This window comes from Pan paniscus, chromosome 15 (assembly GCF_029289425.2).
Source record: "Pan paniscus chromosome 15, NHGRI_mPanPan1-v2.0_pri, whole genome shotgun sequence".
NCBI classification, from domain to species: domain Eukaryota; kingdom Metazoa; phylum Chordata; class Mammalia; order Primates; family Hominidae; genus Pan; species Pan paniscus.
In genome coordinates, this window is record NC_073264.2 from 27,861,931 (window position 1) to 27,875,781 (window position 13,851).

Below are 13,851 nucleotides of genomic sequence, written 5' to 3' on the forward strand. Positions count from 1 at the left end.
AAAATTACTATCAGCAGAAACAGATGACTGGATAAAGAAAATTGGTACATAGGCCGGGCGCGGTGGCTCACGCCTGTAATCCCAGCACTTTGGGAGGGCGAGATGGGCGGATCATGAGGCCTGGAGATCAAAACCATCCTGGTTAACACGGTGAAAACCCGTCTCTACTAAAAATACAAAAAACAGAAACAACAACAACAAAAAATTAGCCGGGCGTGGTGGTGGGCACCTGTAGTCCCAGCTACTCAGGTGGCTGAGGCAGGAGAATGGTGTGAACCTGGGAGGCGGAGCTTGCAGTGAGCCGAGATCACTCCACTGCACTCCAGCCTGGGCAACAAAGCGAGACTCCGTCTCAAAAAAAAAAAAAAAAAAATGTGGTACATATACACAATGGAGTATTTAGCCGTAAAAAGAATGAGGTCCAGTCATTTGCAGTAACATGGCTGGAACTGGAGATGATTATGTTAAGTGAAATAAGACAGGCATAGAACGACAAAGACTGCATGCTCTCACTTATTTGTGGGATCTAATAATCAAATTTATTGAACTATGGACAGAAAAAGTAGAGGATGGTTACCAGAGGCTCGGAAGGGTGGTGGGCGGTTGGGGAGAAGGCGGGGATGTTAAATGGGTACAAAAAAAAAAAAATAGAAAGAACGAATAAGACCTACTATTTGATAGTATAATAGGGCTACTATAGTCAACAATATCTTAACTGTATATTTTAAAATAACTTTAAAATGTAATTGTATTATTTGTAACACAAAGGATAAATGCTTGAGGGGAAGGATACCCCCTTGCTAATGATGCGACTTTTTTCAGATTGCATGCCTGTATCAAAACATTTCATGTGCTCCATAAATATATACACCTAATATGTAGCCATAAAAATGTTAAAAAATTTAAAAAAATTTAAAAAGATATAGCTGGCATAACTAGATTACTATTTGGAAAAAATAAAGCGAGAACTTCTACTCTCAAAACCCCCCAAATCTTAAATTCTATATAAATTAGAGGCATATAACATAAAAAATAAGATCAAACCATAAGTGAGCATATTCATAACCTTCAAATAAGAAAAGTTATTTTAAGCAAAAACACAAAATGGAAAAAAGGGGGGGAAAGATAATAGACTTTACTGTGTAAAAATTTTTTAATTTTACATGTGACAAACATTCTAATAGTTTTTCGAGAAAGTTTTAGAGGGAGAGGGCATTCATGGAGAGGAATGGGCCAAGTTTTTAAAAGCACACAATATCAGGAATTAGAACATTTCATAAACACACACATACATACACTACTACTAGGAGAGGAAACTGATTTAATTTTTCTGGAGCATAATTTGGCAATGAATACTCAATGTCTTAAAATACTGTGTATACTATACTCCTAATGACTCAGGAAATCCACTACTTTATGTTTAAGAATTTATCATAATGGAGGTATTATAAATGAACACAATAACTTAAATACAATAATATGCCCTGTGTTAAATGTATATTAGCAAAAAAGACTGAAACAAATATATAATAAAGGATTGATAAATATATCAAATGCCTAAGATGAAATAGTGTAGAAATTTTTAAAATCATGCTTGTGAAAAATGAAGGGTATATTATTTAAACATGCACATGGTAAAATATTAAGTGAAGAAAAACAAAAAAATTATATGTAATTTCTATCTTATAAAATATGTAATCAAACTAGAAATAAACTTATGAGCTATTTTTTATCTTCAAATACTTTCCCTAATTCACAAAAATAAATGATAACTCTATATTCAAAAACATTTCAATTAGAATATTGGTAAATGGAAGATCTCAAATGGAAAGTTTTTTTAAATTTCAAAAGCTTCATTGTTTTGATTCTATTAAAGTGCAAAATTCTACATATAAAAAGCCATAAGCAAAAATGAGAGACAATTGGCAAAAAGGGAAAGAACACAAGTATAAGATTATAACAAATGGTTAATGCCCTTATATCATCCACTCCACAATATGTATTTATTACCCACCATATGCCCAACAATAGCCCCATACAGTACAGCAGTAAACAAATCAGATTAGATGCCTGTCCCCATGGTTCTTTCATTCTTAGTGGAAAGAACAGGCAATAAGTAAGTAATAAATAAGTTCAGACAGTGATAAGTGCTGTGAAGACCTTAAAAGACTATGAGGAGAGAACAAAGAAAACAAAACAGAGACAGTAACGTGATAGAATGTGAAAGATGTAAGAAGGGATATTATATTAGGAAACTGGGAATAGCTCTTCTATGGACATGACATTTGAACTGGAACATGAATGATGAACCTTCTCTCACAGTCATGAGTGAAGATGTAGAGGAAGAGGGATCCAGAAATGGAGAACAAGTGCAAAAGCTAAGAGGCAATACAAAAGTTGCTTGGCTGAGAAGTGTCCAGAGTGTCTACAGCATAAACGGCAGGGGGAAACTGACATAAGAGAATCAGAAAGACTCAGAGCCAAATCAAGTTGGAACTTTTAGATTATCTCAGGAAATTAATAAGGCCTTTCAAATCAATAAAGAAAATACCCAATATCCCCCAAACAATCAAGACTAGAAATAATCCACAACTGAAAAATACAGTTGGTTAATACACACATTAAAATTTGAATCTAAGTAGTAATCAAAGACAAACAAAGTAAAATAGCAAGATACAATTTTCTACCTTTAAACTGACAAGCCATCAAAAATCATCGTTACATTCAATGGCAGAGAGGTGAGAAAATGACATAATGTCATTTATTTTAGCAAAACTAAGGAAAAAACTAATAATCAAAAATAGATGTGTAATTTAAAAAATTATACTACATTTTTACCATGGAAAAGTTTATGTCGATTAAATTATATTTCCAAAGAATATTTAATGTTTAATTATGCTTGATACTTTTGATTACCCCATTTCTAATCCATTTACAAATTCTAACAGTGCTCCTCCAAAACATCTTTCCTCTCACCATTTCTACTACTACAAGACTTACACCAAGACACCATAATTTCTAGCTGGGACCACAGCAATAACCCCCTAATAATGCTCTTGCCCCTCACTCCTTTCCCTTGTTCATCTTCTGGACAGCAGGTAAACTAATTTCCTCAGTGTTAATCAGTTCGTAACACTCAACTATCCAATGTCTTCAAATTGTAATTATGGTAAAATTTTAACTCCTTACTATGACTTACTGATCTGGCCTGTACATTATCTTAAAGACCCCAACTCCTGCCACATTCTCTTTCTGAAGGATAGCCAACCCACACAGCATTTCTTTCTTTTCTCTGAGCATGCTAAGCTCATTCTGATCCAAGGACGTTTTTCTTTACAATTCCTGATGACTAGAATGTGACTTTCGTCGTCCTCATCCTTTAGAGTTCAACTCAAATGATCCTTCTCCTATATCCTAGCTAAAATATACCCCCAAGATATTTTATACCATGCCCTTATTTCTTACATTGTATTTATGCCTCTCTAAAATTCTCTATTAGGGTTACACATCTCCCTCTTCTTTTACAAGAATACAAACTCCACGAACATAGAGATTTCCTGTATCCCCAGCATGCAGGACAGTGCCGGGTACACAGTATTACTAAATAAACACTGAATGAAGAAATGAATGAATGAATGATGAATAAGAATAACAGATTACACAAATAACAGAATGTAAATTACATTAGGTTCACTAAATGCCACAAAACTTGTGATAGTTATAATATGAAAGCAACACACACCAACGTTAATATAAATACAGACAAATCTGGAAAACAAAACATACAGGCTTCAGATTTTGTTTCTAAATAAGACAAAATAAAATTAAACTGACCTGAAAAGTTCTTTTCCAAGAAAATAACTGAGACATCAGAATATAAAAAGTGGATTTATAAAATTAAGAGCTCTTATGTATTTGTGTATATGTCTTTATAGATAGATGATAGATGTAGATAAAGATATATACACACAGATACTAAAAGAAAAAGAGGAGAGAAATGGGAAGAAAACAGGATTATATTAATCAAAGCATTCAAAGTTATAGACTGAAATAATATTTTTAAGAGACTGCATTTAAAATGTTATCTTATTTTTATATAACACTGACAACTCAAATAACTTAACTAAACATTTCAAAAGCAAGGATAAGCATATATTCAAATCCAGTCTGATATGAATGACAGTACTTTTGTAATAAAATTTTTCAGAAACTAGTGATTATCTTCAAAGACTATAATAATAAGAGGCAAAGAAAAAAAAACAAGCTATCTCTAAAGTTCTAGCACAAGAAGCAAAAATAGCCTGCTGCAGAGTTACTTTTCTTAGGAGGCCATTGTGTCCTCTTACTAGCATAAATCAGATCCACCCTCAGACTAGTAGTTGGGTTTAAGTCTTTTGTAACATTTCAAAGGAAGCTTGTTTCCCATTTGTATTTTAACTCTGAAGGAACCACAAAGAGACTAATGTAAAAAAAGAGACCTAAACAATTAAATCAGGGGTCCCCAATCAGCCGTCCCCCCTTCCCCCACACCCCTTCCCTGACCTATTAGGAGCCTGACCACACAAAGGAGGTGAGCCACAGGTGAGCAAGCATTAAGCATTACCACCTGAGCTCTGCCTCCTGTCAGATCAACTGGGGCATTAGATTCTCACAGGAGTGCAAACCCTATTATGAACTGCCCATGCAGGGATCTAGGCTGCGTGCTTCCCATGAGAATCTAATGCCTGATGATCTGAGGTGGAGCAGTTTCATCCTGAAACCATCCCCCTCAGGGAAAAATCATCTTCCACAAAACCAGTCCCTGGTGCCAAAAAGGTCGGGGGCTGCTGAATTAGATGACTTTTGCCGCAATTATTTCCTCAAAATGGCATGTAACCATATTTTTAAAAATGGAAACAAAAAGACAACTCAGTTCATCTAAATTATAGTAAAAGCCTACAAACCAGCATGTACTAGCATACTATAAGTAAAATTTGTTTTCACATTAGTAGCAAACCAAGTGTTCTTAATAATTATTCAGAATTCATTTAAGGTACTTTCCTGGTGGTAACACTAATAAGAGTATCATCAAGTTGGAATAATGTGTGATTAATTTTAAACTGTGGCACTGATCTGACTTTTAGCAATCCATTCAATATTTTTAAGACTTAAATACCAGGAATCAACTACTTCACAATTAGTTGAATGAACTCAGAAATGATTTATGAGAATATCCTCCATGGAAAGCACAAAGGTGAACAATACGTGCTTTCCACTCTTAAGGAAATACAATGTACAGAAAGGTAAAACTAGTGCACAAACCTATTTTTAAAAACTTATCACTTCTTGTGGTAAGTAATGAGCCAGAGTTTTATCAACAGAGATAGAATAAACCATACTGATTCAATACAAATCTTAAAGGCAAAATAATTAGGATCCAGAAAAAAAATTGGATGATATTTAAGTAAAAGGAGAGGAAACAGTCACAAGTATATGGTGAAGACATAAGCAAAGAATGATTGGGGTTGGAAGGTAGAATGAGAATAGGGAACTTCTGATTTGGGTTTTCAGGCATGCTGAATCCGTCATACTTTAAAGCACAGTGGGAAAATGTGAAGTTGGAGTTGCAAAGAGACGCATAAAAACCAAGTATCAATTGATGGCTGTTTTCTTATTTGCACTTTCCCTGTAACATGAGTAAGGTATTTTGTATAGGAACACAATCCAGGATTAGTTATGAAATAAAGAACAAGGTATATGAAAAAATTTACAGTTAATCACTTACTTTTTAACTGGACCCACTAAAAGAGGGTTTCTAAAGTCCTATACAATATTACAATTCAAAAACAGAATGAGCCATTTATAAGGAAACAAAGGGAAAAACAAGTATTTAAAAGAAATATACTTCAGGTGGCATATTTTAGGAAATTATATTTTTAGGCATCACTTTTCGCATTTTATAATTGATACATACTAGATGCATGCCAAAAAGTCTATTGCATTTTAGTTTCCCCGAGTATGCTTTCAAAAACAGAAAAACAGAATTTTGTTCTTCCTAATCTCAAAGTTCCATCCTAAGTCAATGTTCACCTTAAACTCAGTGGAAAATACAAGAAAAATGTATTTTACTGATGTTGTAAATAGAATGTTTGAATTATTGCAAGGGTTGAGGAGCAGGGAAAATCACAGGGATAAACAGTGTTTCTTGATACCTAAAACTGAGACTCACTTGGCCATATTTTGTAGTTTGTTTCTTCTTAGGAAAATACACAAAATGTTATTGCTATAAGAAGTATGACTGCACACAAGTAATCATATATATTATATATTATAATATCTGGCACCTTATTGAGCTGATTCTGAGATCTGCCATCTATATCATTTAACCTAATGTAAAGGTCAGAATATCCATTCACTAAGATTCCTAAGCCAATAAGTGCTAACAGATAAAATTATCAAAATTAAATATTAAAATGTCACCAGTCATATTGGTGCAAGTCATTAGGTAAGGTAAACATATCTATTAAAAACTTCATATTTCCAACAACATGAAAATAAGGAAGAAAAAAGATCACTGGGCTATTATATGGCAAGTTGATTTGTCATCTTTCAGCCTTTAACAATGTGACTTGAAGGGAAAATATGTTTTCTCTTTTCTTAGTATACCATCTGTACTCATCTGGAACTTTCCAGGAAAAAGAAGTTTTAAATAGAGGTAATTTTTCAATTTTCTCTACTTAAAATGCTTTTTGGATTTCTTGGTTATCTAATTTTTACTTATTTGCCTGACTATATGTATTAAATAATTCTACTTTTGACTAAATCTCAGTAATAAAGACTGCATTATTATAAAAAGACTGCATTATTATTCTCTTGAGGAATGGCAGAAATTCGGTGCTGCATTTCAAATTGAGACAACTTATTTAGGGTAATCACTCAAAATAACAGGATAATGTCTGAATGAAACAGAACTTTACTCCCAATAAATATAACAATTTAATTTTCTATTATAGGAATATTATTCTTTTACAACCAACCCTTTTTATGACCAATAACTTGTCTTTCATCATTTCTGACCATATCTAAAGATGGAATCTGAAACCCTGAAGAATTTAAAAAGGAAACAGAAAATTTTGTAATGGCAAAAAAAAAAAAAAAAAGTAGTAATGAGGTGACAGACCATTACAGCTATTTAATTAAATTAATTAGTTATTTTTACTTGCAACTTGAAGCTACTTGGAATATCTAATTATCTTTATTTATCATAGTTAGCTACAGAGACTGAAATTTAAAGAGAAAGAAAAATAAAGAAGTCAAAGGAAAATGGGAGAAAATTAATTTTGCCCAAACCAGAACTAAAACCTAAAATAAATTTGCCTAAGAATAAATAAATACCACTGAGTTAAAAAGTAATAATCATATATCTCAAAATAACTAGAAGAGTGGAATTGGAATGCTCCTAACACAAAGAAATGATAAGTGCTTGAGGTGATGGATATCCCAATTGTCCTGATTTGATCATTACGCATTGTATGAATGCATCAAAATTTCACATATTCCCCATACATATGTACAACTATTAGGTATCCATAAAAATTAAAAATTCAAAAAGCAAAAAATATGATAAAAGGCATAGAAACTAACTGTTGATCCCTCAAACTTTTTTTGGAACAAGGAGAAAAATAAATAAGGAGACAGAAGTATTAATTACTTAACAATTTTATAAACTTCAATCTGAGTGTTCAGAAGAGATTCATTAATTAAGCATATAATGTCCTAAACACATAACAGGAGCTAGGCAATAAGAAGTTCATCAATAAGTAAGTCAGTGGCTGTCTCAAAATCTGTCTCATAATCTGGTCAGAGAGACAGACATATCTATAAGTAATATAATAACACATGAAACAAAGTATTAATGAGAACACACTAGAGAGAAATATTTATTCTAACTGCCAAGACCAATAAAGACTTTACTTAACTTGGACATTGAAGACTGGGTAGAATACCGCAGGAAAAAAAGGTAGAAAAGACATCTCAAAATGACAGAACAGCATAAGACAAGGCATGGAATTACAGAAATGGATGGACATTCATAGAAAAGCAAGCTTCCCATTATGGCCTCAATGCCACAATGGTAGTGTAACAGGATATTAAAATGAGAATTTTCTTGTTGTCTCAGTTTCAGCCAATGATCCAAAGCTGAGAACAAGTTCAATGTACTAGAAATGAGGTGACAGATCATCTAGGCTACAGTTGGTAAGAATGTGGCCAAAAATTGCTCAGGCTATCTTTAGCTCACCATTCAAATAAAAACTATAAACATACACTGAGGGAAGGCAGCTTATAGATTGATTGAGAAGGAAGTAGCACCGTGATGCACTCAGAATTTAGTCTATGATTTAGAATATAGGGCACTCAAGGAGTGGTAACTAATTAAAGACTCATGCCCTCAGTCTGGGCTACTACTTTAGAATTGGCCAGTACTTTGGTAGGTTGGTGGAGTAAAGAAATATATTTTCCCATGGGACAGATAACCCCTAGGAAAGCATTAATCCATTTTTAAAGGAACTTACCTAAAGGACTACAAAAAAAAAAAAGAAAAACAAGGTAACTCCAAAACAAAGAGGACAGAGATAAACCAGAAAGTCAGAAACTAAGCAGGGTAGTCAAAACCAGACAAATAAAGTGTCAACCGCATCAAGGAACTATAGTTGGGTTATCTCCAAATACTAGAAGTCTTTGATGAATCCAGAAAAGCAAGAGAAGAATCCATTAAGACTTCCAACATACCTTTACTACCAATTAGTTCTTCCCTACTTCTAATCCCAGAACTTCAGAAAACCTAGGTGATGCACAGTGAGGAGGGTGAAAACATAAGGTAAAAAAAAAAAAAAAAAATTAATGCAACAGCCTACTAGCTGACCAACCTATTTCCTTCCTTATTCAGGTTTTTAAACCCTCTTTGAGCAAGGTTGATGTAGAAAAGACATTTTACATTGGAGGAGAATTTAAAACTTTAATTCATTAAACATTTTCTTCATTACTTGAAAATTTAGTCTATTTTAAAATGCCAGAGTGAGAAAAGAAGGAATGAAAGAATGAGAGAGAGAAAGAAAAAAATTGAGAGAAAAAAAGCAAGCAGCAGCAGAGAAGCAAGAATAGAGTAGAGATGGAAATAACGGCACTTAAACAGCATTTTATCAAGGAGCAGAAAACATAATATTCAGAATGGAACTGCATGTAAAGTGACTAGAGAGAATAAAGTAACTCTGCTTGCACCCTGAGTGAGTCTATCTCTTCTAATAAACCCGTTAGAGTGATAAATGGTGGGCAAAGAAGACCAATTGTATGGCCATCATTTTGTTATGATTATTGTGGGACCTGAAATACATTTTATAAATATAGAATCCAAATTGCTTTACTTAAGGAGTAGCACTCATATTATATATGTTGTGAATTTGTTTAGGGAACACATCTATTTATAAAATGTTCAAATATTTCCTGAGTTACAGAAACTCTTAAGTAGTGGAGAAAAATGGCAAATAAGACAGGCTCCACCCTCTCTGACTTTACATCTAGTAGAGGAAACAGACAAGTACAAAGGCAGTTACATTACATGCAATAATTGCTGAAAAGAATAAACACAGAAGGATCATCCAAGAAAATATATAAGTGAGGAAGAAGGGACAGAAGACATCTTAGTGAAGAAGAAATAGAAAGCAAAGCCTGACAGATGAGGTTGAGTTATACAGAGGACAGTAGCCTAGGGATAAAGGGGAAAGTGAGTTTAAAAGAATGGTGCATTCCGATAAAGGCCAAAAGAAAGCATGATATATCCTGGGAACTATAAAGACTACAGTATCAATAAATCAATATGTGCAGTTTGCAAGGAAAGAAATGGGGCTGAAAAGACATAAGGGTGAGCCAGAACACACACCATGACACAGAATTTGGATTTTATCCTGAGGACAATGGGGGCCACTGAAGGTTTGGTAACACTCATTTTCATACACTGCACATCTATTATATGCTAAGCACTCTTTCACATATGTTTTATTGTTTTTTCCTCACAACAACCCTGTGAGGTAGGTGAAATGATTCCCAATTAACAGATTTAAAAAACAACCTTAAAGTTGTTAAGCAATTTACACTTGATTAATAGCTACAAAGTGGCAGTAAGGATTCGAGACCACACTTCAGAAAATACATTAGAAAGATTATATACACATATATACACACACACATTTACCCACAAGACATATAGAAATTTCAGAATTACAGAAAAATTTTAAAGTAATAAATGCTTAATTCAGTTAAGATTAATTAAAGATAATGAGGTTTCTGGCATCAGTAGTCTTTTACGCAAACTTATACATTTAAAATTTTCAATGAATTCAATTTATATTGAAAAATAACTGCAAAATGTATAAAAATAAGCAGAAATCATTTGATATATAAAATAAGAAAAGCAAAGATATGAGTATTATATCTCCATTAATCTATTGGAAACCATTTAGAAAAAAACATTTTTCATTTTTAATTCTAAAACATTTAAATTCAAATTCCATATATTAGTCTATGAATATAAATTATATTTTGGATAATAAGAAATGATGTATAAAATACTAAAGCTTGATTATCAAATGAAGTAACTCAAATATTGACCACTTAGGATAAAAAGAATTGTCCACCTAATCCTACATTAAAAAATCATCTCCCTATTGCTTACAGTAAAACATCTGAAGGTGTTTCGTCTCTCTAACAAATAAAATTTGTTCAGATAAATCTGATAAGAAAAATAATTTTTAAAAAATTATCTATTTGAGAGGGATATAAAAATATGTACCTAATTTAAAAGAGTATTTTGTAAAACTGAGAACATCTGAGAATTTAAAATTATGGACTAAAATTCTACTTTAAAATGTATGTTCTTTAAAATTAGTTTAAATTGAATAAATTCTGCAATGAAAAATATATTGCCATATAGTTTCCTATTTTCTCACCAATTTCACTATTTCTTCAGCTGGTTCTAGTATCTCTTCTTAAAGCCTCTAATGGAAAGCTAGATGTTGCCAGAACATTATCACAAGAGGTCTAAGTATATATCATTCATACATAAGTACTGAAAAATTCATATAACTTGGCCAGGTGCAGTGGCTCACACCTGTAATCCCAGCACTTTGGGAGGCCAAGATGGGAGGATCACGAGGTCAGGAGATCAAGACCATCCTGGCTAACATGGTGAAACCCCATCTCTACTACAAATACAAAAAATTAGCTGGGTGTGGTGGCACATGCCTGTAGTCCCAGCTAATCAGGAGGCTGAGGCAGGAGAATCATTTGAACCCGGGAGGCAGAGGCTGCAGTGAGCCGAGATCATGCCATTGCACTCCAGCCTGGGGGACACAGCGAGACTCCATCTCAAAAAAATTAAATTAAATTAAATTAAATTAAAATTCATATAATTTATGCATTTGCTTCATTTTTCCTATTACAAATAGAAAATTATAATGAGAAAGGATGAAAAACAAGTATTTCCTTAAAGTTTAATTATTCATAACCTATAATTTATTTCTGAATTCCAAAATTATTAAGTGAGTGCTAATTAAGTAATAATCCTGCCCACAATTCTGGCCTTTCACAGTATGAGGAAGGCCCTTTGAAAATCACCAATAGAGATAAGAGGTATCTGTTTTATGAAATGGTGATAATCTCTAAATAAACTAAACAAATGTTCCAAAAAATTAATTTAACTGAAACACCGACAGTTTATTTTTGATTACACAAGCAGTATATTTTCATTAAATTCAATAATACAGAAGTATATTCAATAAAAAGTTCCCATCTGATTCTTTTTCAAATCCCATACACTATGGGTATAATAAAATACAAGATTCATATGGCTAAATATTGAATCAAGTAAGTTGCCAAACTTCTATCATCCACATAAAGTCTAAAATATAAAAAATAACTTGTATAATTTAAAAATAGATACCAGGACACATAAAACAGGTATAGTTTGTGCCTTTTCAACCAAAATTTAGTATATAAAACATATAATCTATTCTGTCAAATACTGATGACTTCAGTAAATAAAATGAATGGGATTAAGTAATACTTACAATTACACTGTAGAAAGTGCCAAAGAATCAATTATAGCAATTCGAATATTTCATATATTGATAAAAATACTCTCTTGGCTAGAGATACATAGGTACATTACATGTAAACTGTAAATTTTTAAGTATTGACATTTACTTCTTTAGTGCTTTGACTATTAAATGAAATACTAAGTCTATGCAAGTAAAGGGGGTAAGCCTCATTACAATATGAGTTTTTGGTAACCTTTAAGTAAATTTCCACTCAGTGTAAGTAAAGCCTTTTATTCTTACTCACTTTATGCTTCCATGATGAATAAGATACTAAGAACTGTGCTGTATTGTCCAAAGATTATATTTCAAAACAGTGGAGTTATCTACACTACAAAATTAGATAGATAATTGAAAATCTTTGTAGGAAATCCGACCCCCTCTATTGATTCTAAAACATTATCACTCAGCATTTAATTAACACAAATAATATTCTACTTAGAACAAAGTCACTTAAGCCCAAATATCTTGGTAAGGTACAATTCTAAATACATACACTACTAACCCTGAATTAAATGGAAAACACTTAAAATGTCCCTATAAAATCATTTCTTCTACCTACCTCATTTTACAAGTAAACAAACTGTGGAATGAAGTTATTTTTTATCTGCTTTGACTAAGAATATATAAACATAGATATGTGCACATTATAATTTAACTTATGACACATAATTTAAAGTTACCTAAACCAAATGACACCATATTTAATATGATTAAGACTCTGTGAAGTTTGAGATTCTAATTTCTTCACATAGAACAGTCTATAAATGTAGCAGAAAAGAGATAAAATGTCATACTATTGACTAAAAAAAAAACCCTAAAATAACAAAATATAACATTCCTTATCATGTTGTGTAACAACAGACACAGCTGTTTCTAATGATATTTTCTCTATTTTATAAGGCATAAACATGCCAAACTATTACTAAAGATAGCACTCTTATAAAAGTGCTTTTACAAAAGAAAATCTCATTAAATAATTAAATGGGAGAGACTAAAACTACAGTAAGCAGAAGTTCAAATATTTACTGTTCCTTCTCTTCCCCACTTTTTTCCCCAAATGTTAAAGGAAAAAAAAAAATTGAGCAGCGCACTTCAGGAGACCAAGGCAGGAGGATCACTTGAGGCCAGGAGTTTGAGATCAGGTTAGTCTCAAACAGTGAGACCCTATCTCTACAGAAACTAAAAAGAAAAAAGAAAAAACTAGCCAGGTGTGGTAGTGCATGCCTGTAGTGCCAGCTTCCAGCTACTTTGATAGCTGGGAGGCTATCTTTGATACTTGCAAGGCTGAGGCAGGAAGATCGCTTAAGCCCAAGAGGTTGAGGCTGCAGTGAGCCATGATCACATCACTATCCTCCAGACTGGGTGACAGAGAGAGACCTCATCTCAGAAAAATTAAAAATAAAAATAAAAAAGAAGTCAAAATTGGTGTTTCTAATCCTAAGAATCAAAACTAGTTCATCATAAACTGGCTTTGCTGCAAAACTCCAAAAGAAAGTATTAAAACCAAGACATAAAACACTGGAAGCAAGGCTAATTAAGACGTTCCTGTTGAATTACAAGTTTTTTTTTTTTTTTTTTTTTTTTGCTATTTTAAGAACATGGCTCTGAAATCTTATAATATTGATTTGGTTACTTAAAAATATTTAAAAACAATATGATTAAGTTCCATTCAAAGTGAAGAATATTGATAAAAGCATTTTAGTTTCATTTGCTTTTAGAA

At 32.6% G+C, this 13,851-nt stretch overlaps 1 protein-coding gene across 4 annotated transcripts in view; it reads right to left on the bottom strand.

The window, feature by feature from the left end:
* The window catches only part of NOVA1 (NOVA alternative splicing regulator 1), a 152,462-nt gene that overhangs the window by 89,706 nt on the left and 48,905 nt on the right, over positions 1–13,851 (bottom strand). The window lies entirely within an intron of this gene.